The following is a 19,608-nucleotide window of genomic DNA, read 5'->3' on the forward strand; positions in this document are numbered from 1 at the left end:
ACTTCCCTGGTGGTCCAGCGGTTAAGACTCTGTCCTTCCAATGTAGAGGGCATTGGTTCAATCATTGGTCTGGGAAAATAGATCCCACATACTGTGCAGGCGCGCACACACACACACACACACACACACACACACACACACACACACACAGGATTGTATGTCTGGTTCCAAGTGATTCCCACGAAGGCAGAGGCTCTTGATATTGTTTTCTACACATGGAATGATAGGCACTTCATCAACCCTGAAATCAAGCATTCTGGGTAGTTGACAAGTCCTCACAATTGAATTCCCTTTTGATAAGACTTCCTAGAAACATCAAGGAGAATATTAAAACAATTACTCATGTGGTTCACTTTTAAAAAAATTTCATGTTAATTTTCTGATAATTAGAGGGATAAAGTGGAAAGGGGGGCTTTCCCCTTAATTATCTGCCTAATTGTTTTCATTCCCTAAGATGCTTTGTCACTGACGGTGTGGACTTAGCATTACATTGGGAATACAGTGGCCCAGAGGTAAATATTGTTTCTACGTTCTGTGGTTCATTTGAGGTAGTTAAAATGTAGAGATCTATTTCTTTTCTCTGAGTGCACTTTTGTTTGCAGCAGATAGATCCTATCTCCTTGGAAATAATTAGATGAAGTTATAATGCTCCGCAGCTGCTGAGTTATTAGCCCAGTACTCACCAAATGAGATCTCTCATTAGGGCTCGTGAACAGGTAATCTCTTTTGATAGATGAACTTATAATTTTCATATCCATTTACACAAGTCACAGATATCTGCTTTTATATTGATTTCTAATGACTTGGCGCATAGGATGCTATATTTGATTTCCCCTTTTAAAGGAGATAAAATCATTACCGACACGTGATTAAGCTCATTTTCAAAATGGCACAGGATCCGCTAGGAATTAGATCTTTTATGCATTGAGACTCAAAATTTTTTTCTTAGTTTTAACTTCAATGGAAAGTTGTGTCTTCTGATATCTTCACCATTATGCAAACTGATAATTATAATTCACGTACAACTTGTCCACATGTCTTTATTTAACCAAAGCTGAAGAGTAGATGTCAACACTAAGTTACAAACAGGTAACTTAGAAAACAGGTAAAAGTGTTCATTTTTTCCTGCCTCTGAGCCAGATTGCTTCAGGATCTAAACTGCTCCTGGATAGCAGTTTAGTAACTTCCAGGTGGTGCAATCTTTTTCTTGATGAACTGAGAAAATTCCAGTATCTTCCCTTATTGCAAGTAGAAAAAGCTTACCTCATATATAGGAGGTAATAAATACACCTGTGGCTTAATTTTTTGATCATGAAAGGACGTTGTTGAAATTGGAATCCTCCTACACTGTCTTACTAGGAATGTAAAATAATGCAGAGCCTCTGGAAAACAGTCTGGAAGTTCCTACAAAGATTAAACAAAGAGCTACTGTTTGACCTGAAATCCCACGTCTAGGGATTTAACCAATAGAACTGAACATGTATGTCCATATATTGAAAGCCACACTATTCATAACCACCAAAAATGGAAACAAATCAAACGTTCATCAACTGATGAATGGAAAAATAAAGTGTGAAATAGCCATATGATGGAATGTTATTTGACAGCAAAAGGTGTACTGAATTGTATGTCACAGATGAAACTTGAAAACACTCTGCTAAGTGAAAGAAACCATTTTATGATTCCATTTATATTAAATAGCCAGGATAGGCAGTTCTATAAAGACAGAAAGTTGATTAATTGTTCCTTAGTGCTGGGAGTGTTGGGGGAGAAATGGATAGTGACTGCTAATGAGCATAGGACTTCTTATTTGGGTGACAAACAACTGTTTTAAAATAGATTGTGGTGATGGTCACACAACTTTGTGAATATACTAAAAGCCATTGAAGTGTACACCTTAAATGGGTCAATTGAATGCTGTGTAAATTTTATAAAAAGTGTTTTATATAGAATTAATATGTGGTGGTGGTATAGTTGCTAAGTCATATCCAACTCTTGCAACCCCATGGACTGAAGCCCACCAGGCTCCTCTGTCCATGGGATTTCCCAGGCAAGAATACTGCAGTGGGTGGCCATTCCCTCCTCCAGGGGATCTTCCCAACCCAAGGATCTAATCCAGGTCTCTTGCATTGCAGGCAGTCTCCCACACTGCAGGTGAATTCTTTACTGACTGAGCCACCAGGGAAGATCAGAATTAATATACATACAACATATTTATGTAATATATAATATATATTAAATTACATCAATATATAGCATGATATAATGTTTATATCTATCTATCTCTCTATAGTGGTAGTTCTTCCTGGGGAAGGAAAAAGTGGTGGTTTTGTTAACATGCAGCCACAAGAACAATGCAAAAATTATTCAATGATTATTACTACTTTTGGAAAAGTATCTTAGAAAGATTTTTATTCACCATATTTAATTTATTGGTATTTGAAGACAAAGCACAAATCCCACAGTTCTATGTCTGTGTCTTTCATAATATGAATGAGACAGAGAAGTCATAGTGCGTAAGGCTTGGGAAACATTTTCTCTTCAACAAAAATGAGTAAGACTGAAATCCCTCCTGTCACAGTCTCTGAGTTCCAGGATATTTTACTTCTTGGTCTAGGGAGTTACACAGTGTATGTTTTGTGATAATTCATTAAACTGTACATTTACATTCTGTGCACTTTTCTGAATGTTTATTATTTTTAAAATTTATTACCTCATGGGCTGGGGCATCCAGGCACGACTAGAATCATATGCGTTAAGGGTTTTTCCCCAGCTACAAGTTAGAGGGATGGTGAAATGTTTTACCATTGGCCTTCCTTCTCCCCCTGGACAATAGGGCAGGTTTGGGGGACATGGACATGAACTCAAGATGGAGTAACTGGCTCCCAAGTCCATTAGAAACTGGACAAGCTTACCTGCCACGTCCATGGTCACCTGTGTGATGATGACTGTCTTCTTGGGACCCCTGGGAGATCCTGAGTCCCATCAATCAACTGCTGCCATGACTGGTGTGGGCCATTGCCTCCTCCAGTGGCCCATTGTCTTGCAGGGTGGGCGAGGCCTTTTGGGTGGAGGCTGGGACCTGTTTCTTGGGCATTCCTTTCTCCAGTGTTCAGGGGTCCCACAGTTCAAACAGGCTCCCTTTCCTGGCAGAGGTTTACAGAAAGTACTTCCGGGGTGACCAGGAGCTGGGTCTTGTCCTGTCACAATGCTCCCAAATGACTGGTTTTCCTGTTGTTCCTTTCTCCTCATGCTGTTCTTTCCTTTCCTCCTCGGCCTGATACCTATTGTTAAAAACACTGATGGGCATGTCAATAAGAGAGCTGAGAGCAGCTTGGGGTCCCCTGGTAAGCTTTTGATGTTTCTGATAATGTCAAGGACTGACTGGCTAAAGAAGTGGGTGCAAATACAATGTGTTCCTTGAAAGTGTCTGGGTCTACTTCATATGTTTTCTGAGAGTACTAACCAACCAGACCTGAAATAGGACTCGATTTTCATCTTGGTTTTGGGTGATCTCTTGAACCTTGCCGCAGTTGACAGGTTTAATTATGCATCATTTATCCCTTCAGTGAAGCAAAGGATCATGTGATCCCTTCTAGTGATACCAGGCTGGCCTCCCTGACAGTCCCAGTTAGAATCCCTTAGAGGCACTGCCAACACGCCCAGGGGTCCCAGGGGTACTGACGAGATTGGGCAACATATAATCCTTCAGCATGTTTGATCCTGTGCCCAAATATAGGTCTTCCTCTCAATGGTGCAACAGTAAGAAAGCACAATATTTGGGTCCTTCCAAGTAAGGTTAGGGCTTTCCAAGTGGCGATATTGGTAAAGAGTCAGCCTGCAATGCAGGCAACACCAGATATGTGGGTTCCATCCCTGGGTTGGGAAGATCCCCCGCAGAAGGAAATGGCAACCCACTCCAGTATCCTTGCCTGGAGAATCCCATGGACAGAGGAGCCTGGCAGGCTATAGTCCATAGCGTCGCAAAGAGTGGGTCACGACTGAGCATGCGTGCAGTTTGAAGCTGGATGTAAGGTCGAAGGGGGCCTTCCCTCATAGCTCAGTTGGTAAAGAATCTGCCTGCAATGCAGGAAACCTGGGTTTGATCCTTGGGTCGGGAAGATCCCCTGGAGAAGGAAATGGCAAGCCACTCCAGGATTCTAACCTGGAGAATCCCATGGACAGAGGAGCCTGGTGGGCTACAGTCCATGGAATTGCAAGAGAAGGACACCACTTAGTGACTAAACCACCACCACCACCAGGGTCAAAGGAGAGAGTCAGTCCCCGGAATTCTTCGGCGAATCTGCGAGGCACGTCCTCTGACAACCAGCCCCAGCAAGGGGGACGCTGATGGAGGTTAGACAGAGAAAGCAGTATGGTCTCTGGTCATTCCCTGAGGCCCCACCTGCTACTTCCTGAAAGGAGCAAGGAAACTCTGGCGGCTGAAGACGGTGAAAGAGTGCTGGGGCTTGGTCTTCTCTCCCCCCCGGGGTGCCTCTAGGGAGGACTTCGTGTAGATTGAGTGGGTTCCAGCTGTCTAGGTTCCCTAATGCAGGACTTACAGAGCTCTGGGTACTCTCTTAGGGCCATGAAAGCCTAAACGTAATAAGCTTCTATTTTCCCTGCCTTTAGCAGAAGATGCCTAACTCTAGGATGGTATTATAGCTGAGGCTTCCATTTTCTGGGAAGGCCTAAAGAAAATGAGCTTTTTTGGGTTTTAAAGAATCTAGAGAAAACTTGTCCCTGTGACTCACTCAGAACGCTGCCAGGGGGTGAGTCCTTGGGGCTGAAGAAGGTGCTGCCCACAGATCTTTTAGGGAGAGGATGCTCCCGTTAGGCCGGGGGCCCGGAGGGGCGGGGAATCCCTAGGACAGGGCTGGTTCCAGCTGTCCCCATCCACCTAGTCCCGACTCTGGCCACGATGGGAGTCAGCCACGCCTCCAAGCGGTGGTTCTGCTAGCCTCAGCGTCCCGGGGCTGTGTCCTATCCCGGCCTCCTAGGTACCCAGGATGAGTGACCTTCCTGACGGCTTCTCTATAGATTCTACAGCCACTCATTAATCCCTGTGGGCTGAGGTGTGTTCCAGGGGAGCTGCACACATCCTCATAGTTCTAGGACCTATTTAGGTCCCAAGATTTTTTTTTTCCTAAAAGGGTGGTACATTTCTGAAAACAGGCACTGGCTATTAAGAGAAATGGTTTGTGAAAAAGCCTCTCCCGCTCCCTTTTGTCGGTGGTCCCCGCCCATCAGCCTGGTGCCACCCTCCCCTGCCTCCCCTTCTCACACTCGCTCTGTCCTGTGGGCGACAGGCTGGGTGCAGCGGGTGAGGGTGGGGGTTTTAGGCCGTCCCCTGCTCTGCACTTGCGGGGACTCAAGACCTGGAGGCCCTGCAAAGACACTCCCCGTCTCGTAACCCGGGGAAGCAAACCCCAGGAACATGGATCAAGGCCCCGGCTTGTATCCCTGGGGCGGGGCCAGGTGCGCCCCCTGCCCGGCTCGGGGCAGGCGGGACCTGAATGTGTGCGGACCAGGGAGGGGACTGGCGGACCGCTGGGTGGTGGGCAGAGCTGGCGCTGAAGGACCACCTGGACTCGGTGCCACCACTGCGAGTCTCCCAACACCCGGGGGTACCCCCACGGACCACCTACGGGGTAGGGAGCTCCCAAACGGACTGCAGTGGCGCAACTGCCGCGGGAGCTCACAGAAAGGCTGCTTTTTCTATTTCCACTCAGTTGGACCTGATGATTTTTAGTTAAATGGTGGATGAGGCAAACCCACAGGGCAACGCTCGGATGGTTGAGGTCCCTGGCTGCCTGCAGGAAGGGCGGGAGACTTTTCCTGATGAGCCCTCTTTAGATGTAGCAAGGATAAGTGGAAGATCCCGCAGTAAGGTTGGAAAATGCCTGGCCGACTTTCACTATTTTCAGTGGAGTTAGGTAGGAAATGAGTGGGAAGTAGTGTCAGTGATGAGACAAGGAGAGTAAGACACAGGTAGACCAGTAAGAAACTTATAAGGGGGGACTTCCCTGGTGCTTCAGGGGTTGAGACTTCGCCTTCCAAGGCAGGGGCTGCAGGTTCGGTCCCTGGTCGGGGAGTTAAGGTCCCCACATACCTCGCAGCTATAAAACCCAAACAAACAACAAAACCACAGACGCAATATTGTAATAAACTAAATTTAAAAGTTAAAAAATGGTCCACATCAAAGAAATCTTAAAAAAAAAAAAAAAGCCTGTAAGGGTAGTGGTGGGGAGGGAGCAAGAAGATGCTTTTAACTGTGAGCTTGAAAGGTAGCGCGCAGACTGCCTTGATGTGGGCGGACAGACGTATTCTCTCACTGGAACTTTCCGCGACTCATCTTCTCCAGGGAGATTTCTGCGCCGACCACGCTAGGGACTTTTACGCTTCCACACGGTTGTGGCAATAGGTCCAAAAATGCCGCAGACAGTAAGAAAGCATAAAAGAGAGAGAAGCAGGAATTCAGGCAGTGCCTCTCAAGCGCAAAGGAGGTGAGACGCTAAGGCTTAACCGAAATCTCCTGGCTGGCTCCACCAGAGATACTATTGGAGGGTAGGTTCCTGTCTCTTTGCAGAAGGAATTCAGAGATGACAGGGAGGTCAAGAAAGCAAAGAGAGGATTTATTTAAGTGATGGTATACTCTCAAGGGGGTTTCCCTGGTGGCTCAGCTGGTAAAGAATCCGCCTGCAATGCGGGAGACCTGGGTTCGATCCCTGGGTTGGGAAGATCCCCTGGAGAAGGGAAAGGCTACCCACTCCAGTATCCTGGCCTGGAGAATTCCATGGACTGTATATTCCATGGGGTCGCAAAAGTCAGACACGACAGAGCGACTTTCACTTCACTTCACTTCACTTTGTTAGGGGAAGCACACTGATTGAAACCGTCCACCCTGGCCAGGCACCATAGTAACGATGTGCATAAGTTGTTTTACGACAGGAGGTCCTGGTAAGGATCACGGAACTAATAAGCCTCCATCAACCAGAAGAGTTCCGGAACGGTCAAAAGGAGACGCCACATGTCCGACCACCTCCCAGAATCCTCTCTGGCATCCATTTTGGCTGAACAAGGCGTGCACCGCCAGGAAGAACTCTGAGTCAGAATGATTGGCTAAAGACGACCCGGAAACTAATCCCATCACCATAAAACCCAAGACTGCAAGCTACGTGGCGGAGCTGTTCTCCTGGGTTCCCTTGCCCTACTGCGCTCCACCCAGGTGCCCTTTCCCAATAAAATCCCTCGCTTTGTCAGCACATGTGTCTCCTCAGACAATTCGTTTCCGAGTGTTAGACAAGAGCCCAGTTTCGGACCCTGGAAGGGGTCCCCCTTCCTGCAACAACTTCACTTCACTTCACTTCACACTCTCAAGGGGAGAGTGGGCAGTCTTAGGTGAGTAGCTGGGTTGAGTTTCCTTGGCATGGGGGTTATATGGGGTGTAGAAATGAAGGGATGGAATATTCATTGGGGAGGGAGTGGTTTGGGGGGTCATATTCTTTGATTTTCTTCCCAGCTCCACCTTCCCCAGGGGGGTAGGGATTTTTGTCCTTTTTTAGCCTTGATGGGAAGTGTCATGGGCTGGTGAATGATGGGAAATTCTTATTTGAAGGTTTCTTTTATTGTAATGAGAGCATAAGGAGCAAAAGTTACGTTTGAACACCAGAGATTCCTTCCTTTTCTCACCTTCCTTTGTTTGCCTCCAGGACACTTAATCATTCCAGCTGTGTGGTTTCCTGTCAGCCTAGAGGTTCCTTCTTTTGTCTGCTCAAAGACCCCCACTGTTTGCAAGATGGGTGGTTTCCTGCCGTCTGGCCTGTGCCCCCTTTCTCTGCTCTTATCTAGCTGCCTGCCTGCTTTAACAAATCCACGGCATTACATGTTTTCTAAACATGTCAAATTTTAAGTTGGAGCAGAGAAGCAATGCAAAAGGAATTAAAAACAAACAATAGTTTAAGCACTGCTTTGTTTAGAAGCTGAGCTCTTTTTTTAAAAAAAAGTTTTGTATTGGACTGTAGTTGATTTGGAGGCTTTCCTGGTGGTTCAGATGGTAAAGAATCTGCCTGCAATGCAGGAGACCTGGCTTCAACCCCTGGGTTGGGAAGATCCCCTGGAGAAGAGAATGGCTACCCACTCCGGTAAACTTGCCTGGAGAATTCCATGAATAAAGGAGCTTGGCCAGCTGTAGTCCATGGGGTTGCAGAGTTGGACATGATTGAATGACTAACACTGTAGTTGATTTACAGTGTTGTGTTAGTTTCAGGTGTACAGCAAAATGATTCAGTTAACATATACATATACCTATTCTTTTTCAAATTATTTCCCATTTAGGTTATTATAGAATATCAAGCAGTGTTCCCTGTGCTATACAGTATTAGGTCCATGTTGGTTATCTGTTTTAAAAATAATAGTGTGTATATGTCAATCCAAACTCCCAATTTATCCCTCCCCACTTTGGTAACCTTAAGTTTGTTTTCTCTGTCTGTGAGTCTGTTTCTGTTTTGTAAATAAGTTCATTTGTAAGTCAGACAGGAAAAGACAAGTAGCATACAATAGCACTTGTGTGGGAACTCTAAAAAATGATATAAATGATCTTGTTAATGAAGCTGAGCTCTTAAAAGCTTACCTGTTCCTCCCTCCCTGTAAAGAGAATATTTGTTTTACTTCACATCTGAGGCACAGGACACTCACAGGGGGAGCATTAAATGCCAGTCCAACAGGTGTTCAAGGCAAAGATAAGAACAAACCTTGTTGTGACCAAATGATCCCATTTTATTATTCCATAATTAGCTTCCTTCTCAAGCCTGAGGCACTCAGAATCCTAGTAAAAATTCGACTTCAGATTTCTTGGTAGCATTTTGTGATTTTATGTCTGAGTTTATTCACCCAAATGTTGTATCTTCAGGATGGCTTATAAGTAATAACTATATTACATGGTGAAAGATTCAAGATCTAAGTTTGTTGATACTATAAAAATACAAACTACCTCGTAATGTATAAAAGCAGTGTCAACTAAAAACTATAGTCACAAGTGGAAAGTAGCGAGTTCTTTTATTTGGTGGGGATGTTTAGGACTCAGAGCCCGGGAGACAGCATCTCAGTAGCTCTGAGAAAACTGCTCCAAGGAGGCAGGAGGGGAAATCAGGCTATATACAAGTTTGCTGCAAGGGGAGCAGGCAGTCTGAACATCAAAGATCAGGTATCAAGTTAAGGAATTTAGCATTCTTTGTGTGGGAAGATGCAGTCCTCCTGGCTCACTGAATTCGTTCCTTTCATATGCACCTCCGCTGTCTGGGGCCAATCCCATTTCCTTGTTCATCTTGCTTCTTGCATTCCCCCAGCTCCTCAGCAGTCCCCATGGGGGATGGCAGCATCCTCTGGATCACAGTGTTGGGAGCTCTCTTCATGTTTGGAGGCCAGAAATCACTGATGGCTGTGACATTTCTTGTTTATTAATATATCAGGAGATATTTTCATTTCATAGCAGATTCAACAAAATGACAACAAAGCAGTAAGACGTCTTCAAAACCATCTAGTGTTTGGCTATTCATTTTATGGCTTAATACATATCAGCTTCCAAGAAAGAGTGGATTATTTCAATAGAATGACATACCTCCAAATTTATAAGTATCCTGGCCATTTTCTGAACTTCAGAGCTTTCATCTGAAGTTCTGGCTTTCTAGAAATGTTACAATATTTATAATTTATGAACTTAGTTGTAAGCTCAGTCCTTGGACAAAGATCGGTCTAAATGACAGGATGTCCTAAAAAAGTGAAAACATTTTTATACACACCTTAACCCACCAAGCCCTTGATTGAGAGTAATTATAATTATCAGCTCAAATTATGTACAAATTATTTCCCTGGAATTCCTTTTCATTATTGTTTTGTGAACACTATTTCCTCATAAACAGAGAAAATCCAAGTCTTGGTTAGATATTTAGTGGAATTCAAATTAATGCAATTTAATAATAAATTTACACCTTACCAATTTGTGTTGAATTGTTAATATTTAGCTGCTGGCCCTGTGTATGTCAAATGACCGTGATAAGTAAGATTTCTTGTGTAAATAGCTTCCAATTATTCTTCAGCATCACCTTACATACAATTTAGATTCTTTGAGATCTGGTCTGTCTGTCTGACACAAGTGTTCCTTCAGTCATTAGGATTCTTGGCTTATTTTCTTGACCTGATATGGCCGTGTTAGAAAAAATTTGGCAGTTGTTTAGTGCCATCTAGTGGGTAATTTGTTGTGAAGAAAAACTCTAAAAATCTTGTTTAACAAAAAGATTTGTTGCATTTTATTTATTTATTTTTTAATAATACCACTGAAGGTATATAATTTTAATTTCAAATTTTATAAATCAGGACATAATAAAGCCATCAAAGTTTTAAATCGTTTACTATTGCATTAAATAACTAGTTTTTTGCTTAGCTAAGAAACACACTTCAGATTGCCCAAATAGCTTACAATCACTCTCATTAAAAAACATTAAAATTTTCACACCTAATTTAAAACTCTGCCACACATATTTTGCATTAATCAAAATTTTAAAATTATACTATTCAGAAGAAGTGAGTTAATAGTGCTGTTAAGTATACAAGTGTTAATAACAAGAATGTAATTTCTTATAAAATTACTTTGGAGAGCATATGATTTACTGAAAAATAAATATTTTAGGGAAATAACTTAGAATATTTTAGCATAACATGATGTTAATTCTCTAAAATTTTGCTCTTCATTAGTTTCATAAACAAAATGCCAGTGTGTATACTGCCACTATGAAATAAAACATCTTTTAAAAGAATCACTTTTGATAGCTTGGCATAGAACTGTATACCAGTTGGTCAGCATTATCCATTGAATAGATGATGCTGTGTAGTGTTGAGTGGGTAGAAGACATACGTTGGTTGATGACTTTGATGCATGAGCATAGTTAAAAACACAGAAAGATGCAGATGCTAGAGCTCCTGGTATTGCAAATCTGAAGTTTTTTGTTTTTTCAACATCACAGCTTGCTAATAATGAGAGCTATGTGGCAACAAAATGAACTGCATTGCATTGTAAGATATGGCTCTTCATTAAACATACTCAAACAGTAGTTGAGTTGATGCTTTTGAACTGTGCTGGAGAAGACTCTTGAGAGTCCCTTGGACAGCAAGGAGATCCAACCAGTCCATCCTAAAGGAAATCAGTCCTGAATATTCATTGGAAGGACTGATGCTGAAGCTGAAACGCCAATACTTTGGCCACCTGATGCGAAGAACTGACTCATTAGAAAAGACCCTGATGCTGGGAAAGATTGGAGAAGGGGACGACAGAGGATGACATGGTTGGATGGCAATCACTGACTTGATGGACCTGAGTTTGAGTAAGCTCTGGGAGTTGGTGATGGACACGGGAGCCTGGCATGCTGCAGTCCATGGGGTCTGAAAGAGTGGTACATGACTGAGGGAATGAACTGAACTGAACTGAAACAGTAGTTGGATGTTGATGGTGGTAATGATGATGCAATCACAGTGAGAACACTGGCATAATAGCCTCCAAGGAAACTGCCATTGGATGGTTATTGATTTTAATGAATTGCATCAATTGATCCTCTCCACAGATAAGTGAATTGATAGTACCAGTTCTTCCATTTTAGAGACTAGAGGAAAAGGGTACAGTATGGTTAAGTAACCTGTTAGAAGTCATACAGCTAGGACTGTGTTGGAAGGATCCGGCCCCAGGTCTGCTCACACCTAGAACTCACACTCTTAATTGTGCTCTGTTGCTAATTGCAGCAGTTATAAATGAGTTTCAGTTTCATTCATTCATTTCATTTCACTCAGTTATAAGTGAATTTCTTGTTGATGTGTGTGATTGAATCAGAAGGTTCTAGAATACCTTTTATATTCTACAATTCTGTTTCCATGAAAGGATTTTTCATAAAAGGCAAATCTTTTGACTTTGTATTCTTTTAATCTTTAAGAAATCAATGTAAAATTCCATTTGCGAATTAGGATTTGCATAAAATTTGAATATTATACATATAATTGACACTGTCATCATTTGGGTTTCCAGGAAACTAAACTCCTTTCTTAATCCCAGAGACCCCCTTTGCATAAGTCTAGGCTTCATCACTCAAACAGAAACTGGCAAATGATGAAGACTTGGTCAATTAGATACTCTCAACCAGGACTCTGAATCATGGAAAATGATAAAAGGAAGAAGAGATGATACCACTCACAGTGATGGTGATGCCTGGAGATAGTAGTCAGAGAAGACAGCCTGTGCAGGCTGGTCCTACTAAAAGTTGATGTCCTTTCTGCAACTTGTGTGCGTGTGTGCTAAGTCGCTTCAGTCCCTGTCCGGCTCTTTGCTACCCTATGGACTGCAGCCCACCAGGCTCCTCTATCCATGGAATTCTCCAGGGAAGAATACTGGAGCGGGTTGCCATGCCCTCCTGCGGGGGATCTTCCCGACCCAGTGATCGAACCAGCGTCTCTTAAGTCTACCTGCATTGGCAGGCGGGTTCTTTACCACTAGTGCCACCTGGGAAGCCCTTTCTGCTCCTTGCCCCTCTTCTATTTTGCCAGTCTGACTGAGCAGCCTCTCATCAATTCTGTGAACCTTAAAATGCTTCCAGTATTGCTTGAGTCATCAGCTAGTTCTGTTGCCTGCAGCTGCAAACCTTGACTGACTCCCAACTTCTAACGTTAACACAGTGACCCCTATAGCTACTGATGTTTGCCAACATCAGAGAGCTTATTTGGGACTATCTCTAATAAATTATGTTTAAAAATATAAGTGTAATTAATTATGACTTTCTAGTGGCATACAAAGAACTTTCATGAGAAATTTTCTGACCTGACATCACTATCATTCTTCTATACATCTCAGGATAAATATTATAATTGTCCTTCACTTACAGAATGATTATTACTGTTTCAGTCTATTGAAGAGTGTGAGACTAAAATTATACAAGTGAAAGACTAAGATATCCTTTTTTCTCCTTGTAATATTAGACTGTGGATTTAGGAGAATGCAAGAATTTACACTGGGCTTCCCTGGGGGCTCAAACAGTAAAGAATCTGCCTGCAGCGTGGGAGACTTGGGTTCGATCTCCAGTCGGGAAGATCCCCTGGAGAAAGGAATGGCAACCCACTCCAGTATTCTTGCCTGGAGAATTCCATGAACCGAGGAGCCTAGTGGGCTACAGTCCACGGGGTCACAAAGAGTTGAACACGACTGAGTGACTAACACTTTTTTCCCCCAAGAATTTCCATTACTGCATTTTAGGATTTTATGGATGTAAGAGATGGTATAATATGATGCTGCTGTAGTATAGATTGTGAGCTCTGGAGCCACAATCAAGCCTAGATTTGAATGAATCTCTGTTCTAATTACAGTATGTAATCTTAGGCAGGTTACTTAACTTCTCTTGTGTCTCCATTTTCCCAACTTAAAAATGGCAGGAATCACAGAGATTATTTTAATAATCTTACATCTAAGAAATTTAAGGAGTCAAAATTCTCATAATTTTTCATCAACACCTGGGATAAAGAAAAATATATATACACTTAATACATAAAACTAATGCATAGAAATAATTACTTATTTCTGTTAAGGAAGAAGCAAGCTTCAAAAGTTATCTCTAAAGCTTTGCAGTAGCCTCTGTTTTCATTAATTAATAGACAAAGTATATGAGTGTCAAACCAGGATTTAACATTAGTTTGGTATTCTTAACTAAAGACCTAATTTGAACTTCTCCAGTTTCTCTGCTAGTCTCCTTTGTTTCTGTTTCAAGCTGAATAAGGTATATTTGGAAACTCTCTGTATAGTTTTGCAAGTTTCCTGTAAGTCTAAAATTAGTTCAGAATAAAGTCACTTTAAGTACAGAAAAGAAGCAAAAGACCAAAAGTTTAGAGAAGTAAAAATTATGTTTTATTTTTCCCCTCTAAAGAAATATGCTGAATAAAAGTGATGACTTGGAACAACATTATGTCAAAGATATTTTACACATAAATTGTGAAAATTTATTTATTTTTAATTGAAGGATGATTGCTTTATAATTTATTGTGCTGGTTTCTGCCAAACATCATCATGAATCAGCCACAGGTGTGCGTAACCTCCCTCCCATCTCCCTTCCCATCCCACCCCTATAGATATAAACACATGAAAAGATGCTCGACATCACTCATTATAGAGAAATAGAAATCAAAACATGAGGTATCACCTCATGCCGGTCAGAATGGCCATCATCAAAAAGTCTACAAACAATAAATGCTGGAAAGGGTGTGGAGAAAAGGGAACCCTCTTGCACTGTTGGTGGGAATGTGAATTGATACAGCCCCTATGGAAGACAGTATGGAGATTCCTTAAAAAACTAGGAATAAAACTATCACATGACCCAGCAATCCCATTACACCTAAAATTTTAAAAGAGAACCTCTGAAGCTAGTCTGCCCTTAACACTAAAGGGTTCATCATAGACTTGGCAGTATAGTAGTAGCAGAATGGTGACAGCTAAAATGATCGAGATCATGTTAGACGGACTGCGATGAAATTTTAAGACAAGCTTCTGCTTCTTGCCTTTTCCAGCTGGTCCTTTACTTTCAGTCTAAATTCTTCTCACTGTATTTAATTGGCCTCTTCTACCTCTAGACCCCTTCCCTTTTGCAACACATGTTTTGGTTGATCTTCTAGGATACAGCTCTCTTGTGTCATACGCCACTCTGAAATTGTCATTGTCTCTGCATTTCTTTTTTTGTGGCCCATGGATGACTCACCCAGAATGGGTATTAGTAGTGCTGATTCTTGGATGGAACCTCAGACCTGCAGAATCAGAATCCCTGGACACTGGTCTCAGGAATCTGCTTTCCAGAAACCATCCTAGGTCTAACCTGCAAGACCCCCAGGATATATCGTTTGAATAAACAAGTTTGACACCTAAGACTTCCTACCTCTTGCTCTGTGTTCTCTCTCCCAATGGGCTTGTCTATCTAGCTAAGAAGCTAGTCTTATAAAAAAAAATTCTTTTATGCATATTATTGAGCATAGCTTATGCTCAGTTAAATTATTTTGTTTAAATCATAAGTAGCTTTCTCACTAATTTCCTTCAGATTTTAACTGCAGAAACTGAGAAAGAAAGGCACAAATCCTGGTAGAGATGTGACATGTTTCCTATCTATTCAGTTGTAAAATGGGGATAAAGATAGCATGTAGTCTTTAGAAGAGCTGTGAAAATTGAGAATTAAACCTCTAGTGCAGAATAATCTCTCAATAAATATTGCCTTTTATCATTATCTCTGTAATTAATCTACAAGCTTTTTTTAAAGAGCAAAACTTGTATTTTGTTCAGTAGTGTGGTGGTGGTGGTTTAGTTGCTATGTTGTGTCTGACTCTTGCGACCTCATGGACTGTAGCCTGCCAGGCTAGTCTAGTAGTCTGTGACATCATAGGAACTCAGTTCTTGAGTGGATAAGAGAATGATGAGGCCTTCAGATTATGAAAGCATGAAAAGAAGGTAGAAAGAGAAGAACTGCAAGAATTTGCCTCTTACCTCATCAGGTAAGAGGTCTTAGGTGTCAAACTTGTTTACTCAAACGATATATCCTGGGGGTCTTGCAGGTAAGACCTAGGATGATTTCTGGAAAATAGATTCCTGAGACCAGGAATTCTGATTCTGCAGGTCTGAGGTTCCATCCGAGAATCAGCACTCAGTTCAGTTCAGTTCACTCGCTCAGTCGTGTCCGACTCTTTGCGACCCCATGAATTGCAGCACGCCAGGCCTCTCTGTCCATCACCAACTCCCGGAGTCTATCCAAACCCATGTCCATCGAGTCAGTGATGCCATCCAGCCATCTCATCCTCTGTCGTCCCCTTCTCCTCCTGCTCCCAATCCTACCCAGCATTAGGATCTTTTCCAGTGAGTCAACTCTTCGCATGAGGTGGCCAAAGTATTGGAGTTTCAGCTTCAATATCCCATTTCGGGTGATCCATCCATGGTTACAATCTCAATGTGCTCTAGATAGCATTATTAAATTTAACCAAAACAACACTGAAAGAGAGAGATAAATTTGTCCATTTCCTCTGAAGAGAAACTAACTTAAAGGATTTCCATAACTTGTCTAAAGTTATATAGGTGGCAAGGGGTGAAATTGGGCTTTGAGAAAACCCTGGTTCCATGACCCTCTCTGTTCAACCTAGCCTTGGCGGCCATGTTTGTTGGCGCGTTTGGTCCTGGGAAGGGCTGTGTTGCTGGTGTGCAACCTCTTTTCTCACCTTGGGCATCAGTCCAAGGGATTCTGTGTCACTCAGGGTCTGACAGGGTCAGTCAGATTACTTAAAATCTAATTTGAAGGACTGCATGCTTAATCCAATCAATTGTGTGCTAATCGACCATTAAAATGGCTCACAGCACAGACCCCAGAAGCCTTGGGGATTCATTGGTTACACAAACAAGACCATCTGAGAAAGTGAGAGGGAATAACATCTTTTATACTCTCGATTTGTTCCTACATTTCACTTCCTTCTCCCCCTTTTTTAAGCTCTTGCTAATTTTCTCTTCAGACATAGAAAATTATTTTTTTCTTCTTCTAGCTTTATTGAGGTATAATTGACAAGTAAAAGTTGTAAATACTTAAGGCATACAATGTGTTGATTTAATATATCTATACATTGTGAAGTGATTATCACAGTCAAGCTAATTAATGTAGCCATCATTTCTAATGGTTATAATTTTGTGTGTGTGTGTGGGGGAGAACCCTTAACATCTACTCTCAGGAAATTTCAGTATATAATTTCAGTGTATAATTCAGTATTATTAACTGTGGTTGCTATACTGTATATCTGATCTTTAGTTAGCTCTTTTCATAGTCTTTAGATCTCAGATAGTACTTCGTATTCATCTCCAGGATTCACTTCTGTATGAACTTAAGGAATGAAGTAAGGTGAAATTTGCTGGGTAATTTCTAGGTACTTTCATAACTATGAAGTAAAAAAATGCTGACTGTGTTATGTCACCTTATTCATTAAAAATTAGAAAAGTAAATTTATATTTATGTAGGGATATTGTGTGCATGCATGCTAAGTTGCTCCAGTTGTGTCTGACTGTGCGATCCTGTGGACCGTAGCCCAGTAGACTCCGCTGTCCATGGGATTCTTCAGGGAAGAATACTGGAGTGGGTTGCTGTGCCCTCCTCCAGGGGATCTTCCTGACCCAGGGATCAGGCGTGAGTCTCTTATATCTCCTGCATTGGCAGGCGGGTTCTTTACCACTGGCATGACATGGGATGCCCTAGAGATACTGTATATCCCATATCAAAACTCAGAAGCAATCAAAATAAATACTGGTGAATAGCATTGCCTGAAAGTCCACAAATGTCTACACAGAAAAGATGCAATAAAACAAAGTCAATAACAAGCTGCAAAAAATGTTTTTAACATACAGAAAAAATTTTACATATTCTTTACATATACTGAGCACTTACAAGTTAATAAGATACTTACAGACACATGAAAAGAGAGATGAGCAAAGGCCATGAATATGAGTGTCACAGAAAAAAAATGCAAGTAGTGAATATAAACAGAGACAGATGACCTCGCTAATAATTAAACACATTGAAACTACAATAAAAGTGAAATATTTTTATCATTAGGTTTAGGCCATTAGCATATCTGAAAATTGGCATATTTTTAGCAGAGCTACTTGAACCTGATATAAGTATCCCATTATGAAAAGAAACCTACAATTTTAAAAGGACACATTTAAATATATATGTATATAACATTAAAACATTTGAGGACTCTGCAACTTTCCTTGCCCATTGGCCATGGAGATATAAGATCTTTTCCTGCCAAAGTTTCCTCCTTTTCCAGATATTTTGAGAGACTTGTTCAATGATATTGAACACATGGTCAAACCCTCAGGGTTTTTGGAAGGAAAATTCAGATTTGAGATAAGTCAAGAAGAAACATCTTTCTCTTTGAGTTCTTCCTGAAGGAGGTGAATAGATATTTTCTACCAAGGTGTTTGAATCAGTGGAATGTGATGCTTATGAGTGTGGTTCCAATGACAGCTCTGTCACTTCCCAGCTGAGCTACTCTGGGCAACTGATGTGTTCCCTCTAAGCTTCAGTGTCCTGGTTTCTTCATACACTCTTTTATTCCGGGAATATATGTACCAGTAGGAGAAGGCAATGGCACCCCACTCCAGTACTCTTGCCTGGAAAATCCCACGGACAGAGGAGCCTGGTAGGCTACAGTCCAAGGGGTTGCTAAGAGTCAGACACGACTGAGCAACTTCACTTTCACTTTTCCCTTTCATGCACTGGAGAAGGAAATGGCAACCCACTCCAGTATACTTGCCTGGAGAATCCCAGGGACGGTGGACCCTGGTGGGCAGCCGTCTCTGGGGTCGCACAGAGTCGGACACGACTGAAGCGACTTAGCAGCAGCAGCAGCACATGCACCAGTCTATTTCACTGACTCCTGTCTAAGTAATGCTGGGAACATAGTTAGTTCTCTCGGTACCACTGGTTGGTGACTCTGGAGGACAAGAGGGAGAAGGAATCATGGCATTGTGAGAAGGAGAGAAGACTGTTTGCTTGGAGGAGTTTGAGGAAAATGCCCAGGAAGCTACAGATTATAAGAGAAGGACGCCTGTAGCAAAGCTCGGAGGGATGGGGAAAAACTCAACAGGAAAATCAAATCCTCTGATAACTGCTATGGATCAGAGAACACTGTCCTCTCACAGGAGGAACTGGGAGACAGCTAATATCTGGGTAAATAGAGAAACACATTTAAAAGGAATAAGGTATTGTATTTAGAAAATAGAAAATAAACTAATAAAAAAATAAAAAAAATAAAAGGAATAAGGTAGATATATCTGTCTTGAAAGGGAAATAGACCCTAAACATAATTAGTTTAGGAAAAAAAACACAGCAAACGTGACAGAAGAGTGCTAGGATATGTTTTCATATTCACGCTTGTATGTAGATATACATGTTTCTTTGTGCATGTAAACATAAAAAAACATCCAGCAAACTCTTGGCAGTGTTTTTTGCGTGTGTGGAAAATGATGGGATAATAAGGGGTTTTGCGCTGCTTTCGTCATCAACAAAAACAACAGGAATCCTACTTCATGGTAACTGCTTATGGAATATGACAATTCTAAAATGGATTTTAATCACCCAAAAGAAATGTGGCTTTTGTTTTATGTGCCTCTTTATTTCTCTTGAAAATCGATATCAATATTATTCTGTTCTAATGGAGATATATTTTACATGAAACCTGCTAGACAGATCATGTTTTTGTCTTTGGCTCTAGCAAACATTTCTGTTTCCCCACCCCCACCCCCGCAGGAAAGAGAGGGAGACAGCTACAGGGATAAATTATGACTCTTGGTGCCAAACAGCTAGGTCTATCGTGATTTAAGATCCCTGAATTGACTTGAATGTTTCAGATTCATCCTGTAATTGAATCAAGATTCAGTCAAATATTCTGCAGCTTAGCTTGTGCCCTCATTGTTCTCCACAATTGTATTTGGGATAAAATATTCTCTACAGGGAACCTAAAATAACAAGGCCTCCAGAGATCTCCATAAAGTGCACAAGTGCA

At 41.8% G+C, this 19,608-nt stretch overlaps 1 protein-coding gene across 14 annotated transcripts in view; it reads left to right on the plus strand.

The window, feature by feature from the left end:
- The first annotated feature begins 7,059 nt into the window (after positions 1-7,059).
- RAB27B (RAB27B, member RAS oncogene family) overlaps positions 7,060-19,608 on the plus strand; it is a 217,506-nt gene continuing 204,957 nt past the window's right edge. For 11 of the 14 annotated variants that reach the window (XR_014074723.1, XR_014074722.1, XM_081562224.1 and 8 more), the window contains exon 1: positions 15,491-15,558. The gene's annotated coding sequence lies outside the window, so the exon portion shown is untranslated. Of the gene's footprint in view, positions 7,402-15,490; positions 15,559-19,608 lie in introns of those variants that run through there. The other 3 variants (XM_081562231.1, XM_081562233.1, XM_081562232.1) reach the window with 2 other exon arrangements.

This window comes from Giraffa tippelskirchi, chromosome 14, assembly GCF_054371585.1.
Source record: "Giraffa tippelskirchi isolate mGirTip1 chromosome 14, T2T-mGirTip1v1.2.pri, whole genome shotgun sequence".
Taxonomy (NCBI): Eukaryota; Metazoa; Chordata; class Mammalia; order Artiodactyla; family Giraffidae; genus Giraffa; species Giraffa tippelskirchi.